The following is a 5461-nucleotide window of genomic DNA, read 5'->3' as shown; positions in this document are numbered from 1 at the left end:
TTGTGTCCTCAAGTGCATATAAGGCCTTCAATTTCATCCAACACTTGGGCTCCAAGCATAAGCTATCCATCCTTAGCCCAATAGTGCTCCAAAACACTCCACAATGCATCCTTTCGTCAAACACGTCTTATTATCCTGAAAACACACAAAAGAAGCATAAAGGACTAAAATAACTAGAGAAACATAACGTAAATGCACGAGAACAAGCCATTTAAGTCGCATGAATATGCTCCTATTAGCGGCGCCATCCAGCTCTGTTTCTTCACACGAGCCTGAGGTGAGGACTCCATATTTCCCTCTTGCTTTGCTGTACTGGTCGTGTTACTTGATGGAACTGCAGCAGTGCTCTTCAGCTGCTGTGTTCTTCAATCATGATATGTTGCTTTTAATTTTTGGTGCAAAGCTTAAAGGAGATTGTGAAAACTGCGCTCAGGTCCTCCCCAACGAAGCCGTCAATGGACTCCTCGCCCAAGGTCCTCCGCCTATTTCTCTCTCCTCACTTTGTCTCTCTAAAATTTCAGATTTATTTCTCTAATTTTTTAACTTGAAGTTTTTGGTTCTTTCTATTTTAGGCCAAATGAAAAAAAATAGAATTGGGCTGAGGCATAGTTGTATTAATGAATCCCTAACTCAGCAGCAAGGGTGTGGAAGCTCACACGCTCAGATTTCAACGCGTTTCGAAGGTGGAAATGACAAGAATGTGCAGTGTGGACCTCCAATTTCTAGTGCTATGATGCATGAGGACTGCCAAAGTGAGAATACTGGTTAGTTGTCATCAAGCAGCTCTTGTAGATGTGTATTTTGTTTATATATTGCTAGTTTAACCATTAGTACGTTTGACTTGGGGATACAAGCTTGGATATGTTATATTTTGTTGTATATAGAGAATCCCGGGTATGTCCAGCATAGGATAACATGTATTTTTTGGTTTAACATTTGGATGGGTTGTATTGTTAGGTTGCATGAATCGGTCTTAGCCGAGAACATGGGTTATGTAATATATTAACTTCACTATTTTAGTGCTAATGTTGATTTATGTTTAGTTTGTAATGGATGATTTGTAAGTTTCTAAATTTAGGTGGAAATTAGGTTCTATGAGCAACTTGATGATTTCCATGTTTAAATAAAAATATCCAATTATGCCACAAATTTTTAATTGTGCTGGAGTTTTATTGTATTTATTAAAATATAATAGTGGCACAATTTTAAAGTTGTGCCCTTGCTTTAACATTTATACAGCAATCTAAGCCTTTAAAATAGCAATTGTGCCCATCTTACACCATACATTCAGTAGCCTTTATTAGAGGTAAGACACAATAAGGGTTGTATTTGTGCTTAGCTTTGGGCACAAAACATCATATTGTGTGCTATAAGTAATGGTGACGCCCATAGAGGGCACAGATACAAACTTAGTTGCTGCACTGTTGCTATTGGTCTATGAGCACAAATGTTGGTGCTTTTTGGCCTCAAAAGGCACATATAATTTTTTTGTGTGCAGTGCTCATTTTTTTTGTAGTGTTTCTTAACCAAATGAAGTAAGAAGTTGGTTCGGTTAAGTGCTTTTATGTGCCTCGAGTAAATGAGGACTTAAAATTCAATTGAACTTTGTGTGCTTTTGCCTAAAATGTAAATGAAGGAGAAATGAAAACTAAAACAAGAAATAGAATGCAATGATTTCATGATGAAGCCGAGATTAAAAACGTTTATAAAAGAAAAATCTAAGCCAATAGGCCAAGCTACAGGACTTAAAATGTAAATTGACTAGAAAAGTAAAAAAAAAAAATTGTAAACCTCTAGAAAGATTTAGGCAGTGAAAGAGGTGATAATGCTAGAGAAGTCCACCGAGATCATTGGTATCAGACTAGACTTTAGAAAAAACATGTGCCTCAGAGAGAAAATCAGGGTGGTTGGAATTACATGTCAATTGAATCATACCACGGGGTGACAGAGCTGTAAAAGTTTTAGATCTTTGGGATCATAGGCAATGTTTGCTTCGAAAGAAGGCTTTGAGGTTGTAGCTGAAGAGCTAGAAGTTTTGTTGAGGAGCAATTGGGTTTGTGCTGAAAATCAGTTAGGTTGATTGAAGGTTCACTCAAGGTTTTGTATAATTGCAGGCAGTATTTGCTTCGAAGTATGGCTTTGAGATTCTAGCTGAAGAGCTAGAGGTTTTGCTTAATAGCAGTTGGGTTGATTGAAGATTTACTCAAGGTTTTGTATAATCATAGAGATTAAATTTGATGAAGGTCCTGCACTTGAAGGCTTTTGGCCCTATTTGTAGGCAGTAAAGAAGGAGCAACCTTGATCTTATTGTTGAGTTGGAACATAGGTATTCAATCATTTGGCACTAACAATGACTGTAATTCCTAGTTGGTGACCTTCAACTGTGTCTTATGGTGTTTCACATGATCGCTGCGATGACATAAGCATGTCAGATGGCGCCTTCATTGTTATTTATAGGGGCGAGATATTCCCTAATCTGGTCATCCGCGCACAAGGGCGAAGGCAGAAAATATTTTATGGGTGGGCTAGCTAAAAAAAATCACCCTAAGATCAAATGCTTTTTTTTTTTTTTTCTTGTTACATAGGTATTGTATGCAAAAATTTAAGTTTAACTTCTATATTTGTATGCTTAAAATTTGCTTGGCATGAACTCAATAAGCTTTGCAATTGCAAACTAGAAAAATTACAATGAATCATCAAACTTCACATATATTTAGATTTAAACACAAGAAGAAGATAGAAAACTTGATATCTCAATTATAACCACACAACTAGCATATAGCAAAACACTGAAAGTAGAAGTAAAGGCAATCTTAAAAAAAATTGGTTGAAACCAATATAAACCCCACTAAATCAAAGCAGAATAATCTTAAACAAAATGACATCACAATTTTCATGGTACTTTTTATATTTTTAGTTGTGTTAAATATTCACTGGGCTAGTTTCATTAAAAATTATTCTTCTTGCACATTTTTTTGTCTATAATATAGACTATACACCAAAGTATATATACATATTGCCACAAACTCTCTCTGGGCTACAACCCACCGTAACTTTTGGTGTGGCTGCGTCATTGTCCACATGGCAAACATGGTTCGAGGAAGAACCTGTCCGAGCCCTTGGATGGGCTGGAGTGATTCAATGAGGTCGTCTGAGCCCCATAATATGATCCTTGATTGGGATTCGAAATTGGTATGCCAGAGTCGTGCATTTTTGTCCAAACAAAAGTTGATTGGCTCCATGGTAAGTTTTATTTTTATTTATGGCCCAAAACAGCTTAGTAGCCTGAAATAAAGTGGAAGAACATAAATAGAAGTATGATTCACCAAAGAACTATTTTTCAAATTTATGTGATGGTGTGGTAAATCTTGTGATGTTATTTCTTTAAGCAAATCATAATTAACTGCACGGTAATTTATACTTTGCACCTATAAACAATAAGACTTGTTTGTTGTGCAACTTATCCTATTGTATGACTCCTATGAATGGTGATCAAGTTCGAGTCTTACGAATAATGAATTCGATATCTAATCATGTCTCGTCTATTTTCTAGCTTAATCTAAATCCCACTCCCCAATATTGTTTTGTATATATAAAACTAAAATAAGTTACAAATTGCTACATGAACTAACATTGATATGGACAAGAATATATATTTTGACAAAAACTCTAACCTTCAAAACATACACATACATACATATATATATATATATATATATATATATATACATATATATATATGTATATATATAACGAGTTGAAAAATATCTCACGTGCCATCAATCTCTCATCTATATAAGCAAGCATATACCCATTAAATCTCATGTTAACTTAATATTAAACAGGCAGAGGAGCTATGCATGATATAACAATTTTTAACTTTATTATAACTTTTGTCAATTTTTAAGGAACTGTTGACCCTAAAAATTACAAAGCTTACGTGTCGCGTAGGCCGAGTAATTATAAGCTAACTACGTTCTTCTTGTGAATGTGAGCGTGCCAACTCGCAATCGAGCATGGTCGGATCAGCAGAGTAGGTGTGGTGGCGGTAGTGTCGGATGCACTGCTGGCGTTTGCACTCAAGCGATTGCAGCACGGGAAGGAACACGTCTTGGCTTTGGATTCTAGAGTCTGAAGACAAGGTTGCCTAGATCATTGCAAAGTTCAGAATTTCTTGCACCAGGTTTGATTGCCTCTTATTCGTGAGAATAGGTACACCAAATACGTATTAGGTTGTAGGGACACATGTACTCAAGGGAGATGAGCGTTTTAACGGTGAACATGGTTCAGTCGTCTGAATGCCAAACTGCAAAATGCACCTAAGAGTAACCAATCATAGAACACTCCACTTAGTTGGGAAGCTAATGAAGTGTCCTCTTTCGGTGAATAAGCTAAAAAGTTCTTCATCAGCGAGACTTGGATAGATAACCAACCAAGTAAAAGCAGTGTTGTTAGTACAAACTGGAGGTGCTCTTTGATTGCTTGATTTTACTGCTCTAGTGTTGTTAATCCAAACTCACACTACTACAAAATAGAGCTTTCATGACACTTATTAAAAATTTTAATGACATTTATTTATTAAAAATGTTATTAAACTAAATCAATGACGCAACTTAAAAAAAAAAAATCCACGGAAGGATTTAAACTTTCAGAAAAGAGCGAAGATCCCGGACTCACAACTTCCTCACGACTCATTCACTCCACTACCCTTCAGCCAACTCCCGAGAATGAAACATCAAAGCTCTCATTCTCCTCTCTTTCTCTCTCGCTTTGCAGTTCCAACCCCGATTCCCTCCGCTCTTCCTCGCCCTCCTCCCGTCGCATCCTCCACTTCTGGTAATTTCTCTCCGCTTTTGATTTCTCCGCTTCTCGCCTTTGTTTCTAGTGTGATTTCGGTTTTGTTCTGGTTTTTAATTTCAGTTTGGGAATGTAGGGTTTCTGGGACGCCCACAGTTTTCATCAACCAGATTGATTGTTTTCCTCAAATTTCCCTCAAAACCTAATTGTGTAAGGTAAGTTTGTTGGAATGGTTATGGGTTTTCTAGAAAATAATTTCTATATTAATCTGTTTTGTGAAGTTGTATTGATTAGTCTGAGTTATGTGGCTGGATAGATTTTAGTTTAGCCTTGTCATTTGCTAAAGTAGTTTCTGAACAAATTGTAGTTGAGCCATGATCATTGTTTTTATTTTTATTTTTATTTAGATTGAAGTTAGGTATATGTATTTTATATACATATATATGTGTGCGCATGGGTGTGTGTGTATGTGTGTGTAGAACGCTGTTTATATAGAAAAAAAACTCCTCATAAGCTCTGCTTCTGTTTATAGCACATCACGTGTTTGATAAAACTCCTCATAAGCTCTGCTTCTGTTTTTTTATCTTTAGCTTGCAATAGTTTATATATTGTGCAATCTCATTATATGTGTTATTCTAATATCAATCAATATAACTATTTTAGA

The 5461-nt window shown here is 36.0% G+C and overlaps 1 long non-coding RNA gene across 1 annotated transcript; it reads left to right on the top strand.

Moving 5' to 3' along the window:
• Window positions 1–401: 401 nt before the first annotated feature.
• On the top strand, window positions 402–1050 carry LOC148691252 (uncharacterized). Its single transcript, XR_015955896.1, has 2 exons — window positions 402–473; window positions 573–1050. It is a non-coding gene; the product is annotated as an uncharacterized LOC148691252 (long non-coding RNA).
• Window positions 1051–5461: the final 4411 nt, after the last annotated feature.

This window comes from Pyrus communis, chromosome 14 (assembly GCF_041283825.1).
Source record: "Pyrus communis isolate YQ-2024b chromosome 14, ASM4128382v1, whole genome shotgun sequence".
NCBI lineage: Eukaryota > Viridiplantae > Streptophyta > Magnoliopsida > Rosales > Rosaceae > Pyrus > Pyrus communis.
The sequence above is the reverse complement of the archived record's forward strand: the minus strand, read 5'-3'. Positions and strand labels throughout refer to the sequence as shown.